This window comes from Sander lucioperca, chromosome 14 (assembly GCF_008315115.2).
Source record: "Sander lucioperca isolate FBNREF2018 chromosome 14, SLUC_FBN_1.2, whole genome shotgun sequence".
Lineage (NCBI taxonomy): Eukaryota > Metazoa > Chordata > Actinopteri > Perciformes > Percidae > Sander > Sander lucioperca.
In genome coordinates this window covers 23,326,141-23,337,868 of record NC_050186.1, presented here as the reverse complement: position 1 = coordinate 23,337,868, position 11,728 = coordinate 23,326,141, and positions in this window count along the sequence as shown.

Sequence of the window (11,728 nt, the reverse complement as noted above, 5' to 3'; positions counted from 1 at the left end):
TTTTCATATGAATTTAATCCCGGATCATTTAGTACCCTGCTCATTTGCTCATTCAAATCATCTTCAGCCGTCTGTCTGATGGACGGCTCCGGTCTAGTCATTTTGCTCAGCTGCTGGGGTGAAATCAGATACATTTTCTTGGATACCCTCAGAGCCATCTTTTATTTTTTCTTCCGCTCTTACGTTTTTGGAAGCAGACCTCCTAAGAGATTGCCCAGAATAGGAATGGCAGCCGAGAGTAACGGCAAGATAAAGCGTCTGTTTTTTCAGAGCCTGATGTTTACGCCTTAAACTGTTTTTTTTATCGGCCAGCAGCCGGATAATCTTCTTTTGACGTTTCAGTTGTTTGTATTGAGAAGGCGATACAGGCAGATTCCCTTTTAACAGGTTTAAAGCTACCTCACACAAGGCTTGGAGAAAGTCAGGCGAGCAGTGTTTCAAAATGTCTTTACGTTTTGAAGGCGTCGCATGATAAAGGGCTCTCAGTAACAGAGCATTCCGTTTTATACGCTCTGACATAACGACGTCCTACTTTGTTTTTGCTATGTAAATCGTCGTTTGCTGGTGGGGCAGTAGTCCTGTACGCACTCTGTAACGTTGTGGGCATGAAGGCGTGAGGTCTAGGATTATATAGCCGTGTTGCTCTTTTGTAGCATCTTCAAAACTTTCCAGGAAAAACTGTTTTTGTGAGGGAAACATCTGATGAGCAAGTACCCTAATCTGAAGCTGATCTCTGGGATTTTTAAATAGCTAATTGCTGTTTAAACTTATGGTACGGCTGTATCTGCCTTTATGGAATAAATTTTGCGTTAGCATAAAAACACTCATATTTCGATGATGTCTGTATTGTGTGAAGATTTTCACCATCTCAGGATGATCAGATGCCTGAAATATGACATTGTCTAGTATGACCAGATGTGATTGCTCAGGAGGAAACATACTTGTATCTTCAAAAGAATCAGGCAAGCCTTCGACAAACTTGATTTTTTTATTAATTTTCTTCATCTCGTCATACATGGGTTGATAACTTGTATAACTCCAAACAATGTTTCGAGGTACAATATCCATCACACGCTCACATTTCTCCAGGACAGATTTCAGAAAATACGTCTTGCCACATCCACTGGGGCCAACTATCAAACATGAAAATGGCACCTTTAACCTTGGATCAAAATCAATCTCTTCCATCATGCGTCCTTAGTAGCCAAAAGGTAGAGTTGTACCGTCAGGAAATAGCCTCCTCTTGTCGTAAACGACTCTAAACCTTTTCTACAGTTTTAGGCGCCCATAAGCTGTAGTAAACGCCGCAATGAAAATGTTATTGGTTCGTCCGGGAGGTGCGTCCACTGAATCAAGGCTATGTCATCCTCGCTGTTGTTTGTCGGTAAGAAGGACACGTGTCTTAGATTATATTGCCCTGAAAACGCTAGACTGAAAAGGTGTTCAGGCGATTTGACGAGCGTGGTTTGAATTAAATCTTCTCTGTGCAATTTTCCCCAAAAATTGTTAAGGCAGGATTTCGCCATCTGTCTCTTGGCCGGATTTGTTTCAATCTTTTCGGGGTTTAACCGGACGCCTTGGTGCAATTCATAATCGTTGATGTATTTCTGCCTACTCTCGTCGTCCACGGCCTCTGATGGAAAGCCTGAGGCCTCCTGCTTCCCCTTTAAAAAGGTGTGTACATACTCCACAAATAGGCCGTTACTGTGTGCCTCAAAGTGCCACACTTCTGTGATTTTAGACACAATGTACCCTAGCTCTATGGCTTTTTGTAACTCCGCAGTCACCCAGACTCCGGTTAGAGCTCTGGCTTCCTCATCATGAGTACATGAGCTGTTCTGGTTATTGGTTTCCGCGCACGTACGACACAGTGTAAACATTAATTTACCTTGAGTTGTTTTATAAGGCAGAATGGGAAAATACAAGCCACGTGGTGGGCAGACGACCGCTCTGACCAGGCCATAGTAGTTTTGAATTTCATCAAAGTCTCTATGAAAGATGACCGGATGCCCTAAAGGGTAAGAGGCCATGAGTGAACCTCAGCTGATGCAATTACTCCTCGCTAGCTGCATGCATCTCCTCAAAGGGTTTTCCTGTCATAGGGCAGATATCATGAGGCCTGAAACAGGTAGGGCAACCGTGAAAAAAGCACCCCTGGAATTCCCATGCCTGCTCTACCCCGTCTACAAACGCATGACCGTCTACAAAGTACGGGCCAATCTTTTTTTCCCCGCGGTTTAGGGCGTGCTGAATGAAAATGTTTTTTGAAAACATCACCCATTCCAACCACTGAATCGAGCAGCATGAGTATTTTTTGAATTGACGCCTGTAGTCGTCAGGCGAAGGAATCGCGAGTGTCTTTTCAGGCAGGAAGTTTGTCTGGAAAACCTTCATACATGCAGAGGCTATTGTGATACAGCTAAAAGGATCCACGCGCGTCTCGCATATGAACTCTCTGAATTTCAGACACCCCGCAACAAGAATGTCAACGTCATTTTTACAGTAGTACGTAGACTCTTTTTCAAAGTTGAAGACACCCTGAGAGACCTCTCTGTACCATCTGTAAAACTCCTCCCGCTGAGTCGGTGACATGTTTTCTGTCCCATAATCTGACGGAGGAGGGTAGGCGCCGATGTAGTTTAGATGCTGACGGGCGCTGAATTTGTGCGGGAAGTGGCCTTTGGACTTGTCTGCAAATCCCAAAGCTTTGGGCATTGCGGCGAGTTTCATGCCAAGAAACGACAGAGTCGATAAAACGTAACTGGTAATCGGTTTCCGTGAAACTGATAACCTTACTTCCTTGCATCAGAATCGACGGGGTCATACCTAAACGGATCATGCTTTTTAGGATCAGGTAACTGTCGAATCCTTTTGCATTGTGCGCAATAAATGTAGCGTTACGATAGTGAGGTCTCCTGAACTTCATGAGAAACTTTTCGACGCAGCCCAGGCCATAACACAGCCATTCTTCACCCTGTAACGATTTTGTACACACTAGGTAGGCATGATGTTCACCGGCCCTGTTGCTAAATGTCTCAAAATCGTAAAAAACTACATTCTGTGTGTGTTCTTCTTCCACCTCCAGAGGCCGAATATAGCACATATGTAGTTCTGAATCATTAGTTTCCTCCCCACAAACTCTACATTTTTCACGCAGGCATTTGTGCTCTTTACAAGCATCGAAAAGATATTTACACTGAGGACACTTGTGAAGCTTCTGACAAGTACTGAGGTTTGAATCAGGCAAAGCTCTAGACTTTTTGTGTTTAACATAACACGCGTGCGTACGGCAAGTCCTACCGCACTCCGTACAGTACACTGCGTCAATGTATTCAGTAGGACATGTTGGATCGAGGCAGAGATTGCAATGACCTGGACAATAGTGTTTCTCACTCTGACAGTAGCTTCTGTAGCAGTAATGACAGACATTATCAACCCCTAAAAACCCTTTAACATTTTTTATTCCGTAGTAGTGGCCTTGAAGCAAGAATAAAAACACGGGATTGTCAGACTTTGGGTAATCTGTTTCAAAATGGGCGATAGCACGATCCTCGGAGGCCCTGTAAAACACTACAATTTTGCGCTTTACTATCTGTTCAAATGTATTGACCTGACTGAAGGCTACATATGTTTGATCGCTCAGACCCGCGAGATGCTGAAATTCTCTAGCCTGCTCATCAGCTTGTCTATCGGTGAGATCAGGATTGATCAGGCTGATGGCAAAGCATAGTTTATTGTCGCGGTTGTGTACTATATACAAATGTCTTTTCTTTTTAACGATTTCACTGTCCATAGTTTTTTTTAATTTACGCTTATCACCCCCGCCTCGTGGGTTTCGCACCACTTGAATAACTAATTCTAGATTGGACTCGTCAATATTTCGGTTAGATTGTATCAACCGTTCCAGTAACCCTTCAAAAACGGTCTGAAAGTCGATACCCCTCTCACTGACTCGAATGATATCGTGTTCTTGTGCATTTTCAGTTATGATCTCGACCTGCACGATGTCATTAGGTCTAACCTCTGGTCTCACTCTCTCTGCTAAGCAGGTAAAATTCCCTGAAACCTCTTGATAGAATCGGGTTAGATCTGGCACATTTCCGAGGGGTGGCACGACTAAGTTTTGACGGAATTCTAAATTGCCAAAGCGATCGCGTCTTCTCAATAACATGGCCTCGTTCAACGCCGCTTCTATAGGACTAAAGTAATTTTCAGAGCCAGGCTGACTCTCTGGTGGCTGTGATGGCTCGGTGTTTGCGATATTTAAAGGAGGAACAGGTTCTGTGTTTGAAGTATTTAGTGCATGTATAGCGGCGAGTATCAGGCTCACAGATGTATGGACCCACAAATGCACGACTCAGGTACGTAGGAATGCCAAAAGTTTATTAAAGAAGACAGAATAAACTTACTGGCAACAGTGTCCAAAAACGACAGGCAAAAGGGAGAATCCAAAATACAGTCAGTGGTCAAAATCCAAGGGAAACAATCAGGTATATAATTCAGGACACAAGGAAAAACGCTCGAAGGCTGTACACGGGGGAAGCAGACAATCTCGCACTGGGGTAAGAGGAAGACTGAACTTAAATACACCAAACAGAGAAGACAATGAGACACAGGTGCAAAACATTAGGGCGGGGACAGGTAATCACTAACGGTGGGAAAAGGAAACAACAGGAAGTAAAACAAAGACAACACAAGGAAAACAGGGAATTAAAAAATAAAACAGGAAATGTGAAAACAACCCGAAAAAATAAGAATCTACAACAAAACAATAACTTGACATAGGAGCGAAACGTGACAGTACCCCCCCCTCAAAGGCAGACACCAGACGGCCCAGGAATCTCCGGATGCAACCGGAAAAAGTCATGAATGAGATCAGGGTCCAGTATGTTACTGGCTGACACCCAAGACCTCTCCTCAGGGCCATACCCCTCCCAGTCCACGAGAAACTGACGACCCCTGCCACGTTTCCTGACAGCCAGAAGCCTCTTGACGGTGTAAACAGGGCCACCATCAATCATGCGCGGAGGAGGGGGAGCGGGGGTCGCAGGCACCAGTGGACTTTCCAGAACCGGCTTCACACGACTAACGTGGAACGTGGGATGCACTCTCATGGATCTTGGAAGCTTCAATCTCAAAGCAACAGGATTAATAATTTTCTTGACAGGGAATGGACCAACAAAACGGGGTGCCAACTTACGGCTCTCCACCCGAAGAGGAAGGTTCCGGGTACTCAGCCAAACGCTCTGGCCCTCCGCGTAGACAGGAGCTCTGGATCGACGACGATCAGCAGACTTCTTGTACATAGATGACTTATGGAGCAGAACCTGTCGCGCCCTGGTCCACGTCCTCCGACAGCGGCGAACCAAGGCCTGGGCAGATGGAACTCCAACCTCACGTTCCAGATCAGCAAAAAGTGGAGGCTGGTATCCATAGACACACTGGAACGGAGAAAGGCCGGTCGAGGAGCAGGGCAAAGTGTTGTGGGCGTATTCCACCCAAATCAGCTGTTTGCTCCAGCTAGCAGGATTCCTGGAGGACAAACATCGTAGCCCCACCTCCAACTCCTGATTAAGACGCTCCGACTGGCCATTAGATTGGGGGTGATATCCCGAGGACAAACTCACAGTAGCCCCCAGGAGATTGCAGAACGCCCTCCAGAAGCGAGAGATGAACTGGGGTCCTCGATCCGACACCACGTCCCTGGGAAGACCATGAAGCTTGAAAACATTGGAAAGCATAACCTCCGCCAATTCTTTAGCGGAGGGTAACTTGGGCAGCGGAACAAAATGAACCATCTTGGAAAATCTGTCAACAATGGTGAGGATAGTAGTATTCCCCTCAGAAAGGGGCAAACCTGTGACAAAATCCAGAGATATGTCCGACCACGGTCGAGAGGGCACCGGAAGAGGGTGAAGTAATCCAGCAGGGGGTTGGTGCAAAGACTTGTGTTGGGCACACACAGGACAGGCCGCCACATACTCCTTAACAGAGTCCACGATCCCGGGCCACCAGAACCGTTGTCGCACCACAAAAACAGTCCTTTTCACTCCTGGGTGACACGACAACATACTGGAGTGGGCCCAATGGACAACTTGAGATCTGAGCTCAGAAGGGACAAACAATCGGTTCGGTGGACAGCCGACCGGGACAGGTAAGTCAATGGTAGCACGTTTGACCCTTTCTTCCACCTCCCACGACACAGCACCAACGACACATGAGCCTGGAAGAATGGTCTCGACTGACTTAGGGAGAGAATCAGTGTCAAACAGTCGGGATAAGGCATCGGGTTTGGTATTCTTGGAACCGGGACGATATGACAGTGAGAAGTTGAAACGATTAAAAAACAAAGCCCACCTGGCTTGACGAGAGTTTAGGCGCTTTGCAGATCGTAGATACTCCAGATTCTTGTGGTCGGTCCACACCAAGAAAGGATGCTCTGCCCCCTCCAGCCAGTGTCTCCACTCCTCCAACGCCACCTTAACTGCCAGCAACTCCCGATTGCCAACATCATAGTTCCTTTCAGCAGGTGACAATTTCCGTGAGAGAAAAGCACAGGGGTGAAGCTTACCATCCGTGGAAAGGCGTTGAGACAGAATGGCACCCAGCCCAACATTTGAGGCATCCACCTCTACCACAAACTGTCGGCAGGGGTCAGGCATGGTAAGAACAGGAGCCGTCACAAAACGTTCCTTCAGAACCTGGAAGGCAGAGTCCGCTTGAGGAGACCACACAAACCTGGACTTGGAAGAGGTTAGTTTATGTAATGGTGCAGCCACAGAACTGAAATTTCTGATAAACTTCCGATAGAAATTAGCAAACCCCAGAAACCGTTGAACCTCCTTGTGGTTAGTGGGGGTGGGCCACTCCTTGACAGCTTTGACTTTCTCTGGATCCATGCTCATCTCCCCCTCGGCCACAACATAGCCCAAAAAGGAAACCTTGGGAACATGAAATTCACATTTCTCTGCTTTGACAAACAGATCATTGTTAAGAAGTCTCTGTAAAACAGCACGGACATGGTTAATATGCTCATCAAGGTTACAGGAGAAAATCAGTATGTCATCAAGATACACAAACACAAAGACATTTAGCATATCTCTGAGTACATCATTGACCAAAGCTTGAAAAACAGCAGGGGCATTGGTCAAACCAAAAGGCATAACCAAATATTCATAATGTCCACTAGGAGTGTTAAAGGCAGTCTTCCATTCATCCCCCTCCCTAATCCTCACCAAATGATAGGCGTTCCTCAAATCAAGTTTGGAAAAAACAGTAGCACCTTGCAACAGTTCAAAAGCGGAGGAAAGTAACGGGAGGGGGTACCTGTTCTTCATGGTAATGTCATTGAGTCCACGATAGTCAATGCAGGGTCGCAATGACCCGTCCTTCTTCCCCACGAAGAAAAACCCGGCTCCAGCCGGTGAAGACGAGGGTCGAATGATTCCAGCCTCCAGAGCCGAATCGATATAATCCTTCATCGCTACAGTCTCGGGTGAGGATAGGGAATACAAACGTCCCTTGGGATGTGCAGACCCAGGCAACAGATCAATAGGACAGTCATACGTCCGGTGAGGAGGTAAGGCAGTGGCTCTGGACTTGTTGAACACCTCCCCTAAATCCTCGTAACAGGACGGAACAGATGACAGGTCAGGTAAGTTCTCCTCCACCGTGATCTCCAGATTAACAGTGGGAAGAACGGAATGTTCAGAATCAATTTGAGTAGGAACAGGAGCCATAGTCACCCTGCCCAGAGCGGGTTCCGAAATGACCCCCTCTGATCCCCCTGCCGGTCTGGATTGGAAGCATTTGCCGGAACAATCCTCTCCCCACCCCGTGACAACCCCCAAGGTCCAGTCGATGTGAGGGTTGTGTTCACTGAGCCAGGGAAATCCAAGAATAACTGGAGGTAGAGAAGAATTAACCAGCAAAAATGAAAGAGTCTCTGAATGATGGTCAGGAAAACTCAGAATGACTGGAGAGGTTTGATGAGTTACCTGCCATAGAAACCGACCATCCAACGCAGTAGCTCTCAGCGGTACAGGAAGAGGAATAGAACACAGTCCCAATTCTCTAGCCAGAGAAATATCCATGAGACTGACATCAGCCCCAGAATCCACCATAACCTCCAGAGGTCTGGAGATCCCCTTAGAGGCAACAGTCACAGAAAACAAGGGACGAGAGGAACAGTTAGTAACAGAAGTATGGCTCACCAGGATCCTCTCTTTTACTGGCGAGCCTCTTCTTTTACTGGACACCGTCCAATGAAATGGCCCCGCTGTCCACAGTAGATGCAAACGCCGTCCTTGATCCTCCTCCATCTCTCCTCAGGAGAGAGACGAGCTCTGCCCAGCTGCATAGGCTCCTCCCACCTAGTAGCCTGCGACGGAGAATCCACAGGTTGAGGTGGCGGCGAGGACACGCCCCCGCTGCTAGGAAAGGACCGTCTGTAGTAATCCCGTGAAGAACTCTTGACGTCACCTCTCTCCCTCTCACGTTCAAACAGCCGTTTGTCGATCTTTATGGCCAGCGCGATGAGAGTGTCGAGGTCCTCTGGAAGATCTAATGCAGCCAGGTGATCCTTTAGTGCGCTGGACAGGCCACACAGAAAAGCATCCATTAGAGCAGTCTGGTTCCAACCGCTCTCTGCTGCCACCGTGCGGAACTCGATGGCGTAGTCAGCCACTCTCCGCCTGCCCTCTCAAAGATTCACCAGCATCCGGGCCGCCTCTCTACCCGGAGTGACATGCTGAAAAATCTGAGTGAATGTCTGAGAAAAGTGAGCAAAAGAGTCACATAGAGGCGAATTCCTAGCCCACTCCGCCGTAGCCCTTGCCTCAGCCCGTCCAGACAAATGAGAAATCAAGTAAGCAATCTTGGTTCTGTCTGTAGGATAATGGACTGACTGGAGTTCAAAGTGTAAACCACACTGCGTCAGAAATGCTCGACAGTCACCAGACTCACCGGAGAAACGCTCAGGACGAGACAGATGAGGCATAGCAGAGAAACTGGCAGACGACGGAACGGGTGGAGCGGCGGAATCCACACCTCCCGAGGGCTCAGAGGTAGAAGCCGGGCCCAAGGAGTCTTGAGAGACGGGTGGCGTGGAAGCAGACTGGATAGCTTGAAACTGTGTAGTCAGACGGGAAACTTGATCGCCAACAGCCTGCTGGAATCCCTGCTGACGCTCCGCCATCCCACTCAACTCCCGCTGAATGGCAGACAGTACCTCCTCAAACTGATGAAGTCACTGTCCTTGAGCTCGTAGCGCGTTCTGTACCTTGTCGGAGCCGGCGGAGTCCATATTGTGGCGAGATTGTACTATCAGGCTCACAGATGTATGGACCCACAAATGCACGACTCAGGTACGTAGGAATGCCAAAAGTTTATTAAAGAAGACAGAATAAACTTACTGGCAACAGTGTCCAAAAACGACAGGCAAAAAGGAGAATCCAAAATACAGTTAGTGGTCAAAATCCAAGGGAAACAATCAGGTATATAATTCAGGACACAAGGAAAAACGCTCAAAGGCTGTACACGGGGGAAGCAGACAATCTCGCACTGGGGTAAGAGGAAGACTGAACTTAAATACACCAAACAGAGAAGACAATGAGACACAGGTGCAAAACATTAGGGCGGGGACAGGTAATCACTAACGGTGGGAAAAGGAAACAACAGGAAGTAAAACAAAGACAACACAAGGAAAACAGGGAATTAAAAAATAAAACAGGAAATGTGAAAACAACCCGAAAAAATAAGAATCTACAACAAAACAATAACTTGACATAGGAGCGGAACGTGACAGCGAGTAGTTGAAAGCCTAGAGAATCGTGCCGACTCTCTGGAGGTAATGGTGACTCAGAGTCTGCAATATTTAAAGGAGGGGCAGGTTCTGTGTTTGAAGTATTTAGCTCATGTATAGCGTCAAGTAGCTCGGGTGGTATGAATCGTACTGGATCGCCATTTAATTCACCGTCAGCCTGAAAAGGAGTCTGCAATATTTAAAGGAGGGGCAGGTTCTGTGTTTGAAGTATTTAGCTCATGTATAGCGTCAAGTAGCTCGGGTGGTATGAATCGTACATGACTGTTCAGGATCCATTTTGCGTGTGATTTAAAAGAAATTAAAAAAAATTAAAAAATTAAAAATTAAAAAAATTAAAAAAATTAAAGCTGCAAGCAGCGATGGACGGGCCCTCGCTCCTCTGCGTGCGTCGGGGTCACCGGCGGTCGCCGTGACCGTGCATTTGCGCGGCACTCAGACACCGCAAATCGTCACCAATGAAAAGGGAACTCCCTGCTGCGTTCAATGACACCTCACACAAGACTCTACCTTAGATGGGTCAGCATTTATGAAAGGGGGCGTGGCTTGAACATAGGGGGCGGGCCAAACCATCACCAATGAAGAAGTAACTCTGCTGAGTTCATTGATACCTCACACAATGGTCAACCTTAAATCGTTCAAATGTTATGAAAGGGGGCGTGGCTTAAGCATAGGTGGCGGGCCAAACCATCACCAATGAAGAAGGAACTCTCTGCTGTGTTCAATGACACCTCACACAAGACTCTTCCTTAAATGGGTCACCAGTTATAAAAAGGGGCGTGGCTAAATTATAGGGGCCGGGTCAACCCATCACCTCACACAAGACCCTACCTTAAAAGGTTCAAATGTTATGAAAGGGGGCGTGGCTTAAGCATAGGGGGCGGGCCAAACGATCACCAATGAAGAAGGAACTCTCTGCTGAGTTCAATGATACCTCACACAAGACTCTACCTTAGATGGGTCAGCATTTATGAAAGGGGGCGTGGCTTGAACATAGGGGGCGGGCCAAACCATCAACAATGAAGAAGTAACTCTCTGCTGAGTTAATTGATACCTCACACAATGATCAACCTTAAATCATTCAAACGTTATGAAATGGGGCGTGGCTTAAGTATAGGGGGCGGGCCAAACCATCACCAATGAAGAAGCAACTCTCTGCTGAGTTCAATGACACCTCACCCAAGACCCTACCTTAAACGGTTCAAATGTTATAAAAGGGGGCGTGGCTTAAGCATAGGGGGCGGGCCAAACCATCACCAATGAAGAAGCAACTCTCTGCTGAGTTCAATGACACCTCACACAAGTCTCTTCCTTAAATGGGTCACCAGTTATAAAAAGGGGCGCCACACTTAACACCTTACAACTTTTACATTTGAAGAATTGCCTGCACAATGGTCAACAGCTTTCGGAGGATCTCCAAATTGTTTTCACGATCTCTTGCCCGTCTCACTCTCGGGACTCTTTGAACACCCCTCCGTACCGCACCTGCCATAAAACCAGAGAAAATACATCTTTAAATATATTTAATTGTAGACACAGTAATAATAATAAAATATATAAATAACATTACCTCTGAGGGGCTCAGTCCTCTCCCTGACACGTCTAACTCGACGGACCCTATGAATGTACCTCCGTACCGGTTCTTTCATAAAACAGGGAAAATACATATATTTAATTATATATAATATATATATGAATAATAAAATAAATATATAAATAACAAATTACCTCTGAATTGTACACGTGCTGCGAAGTCCTATAAAATATATATATATATATATATATATATATATATAATAACATTTTATAACGTTAGTTTAAAAAAGTGTTAACAAAGTTTTAAACTCTCTATCTCTCTTCCCCCCCTCCCCTGCTCTTTCACACACACACACACACACACACACACAC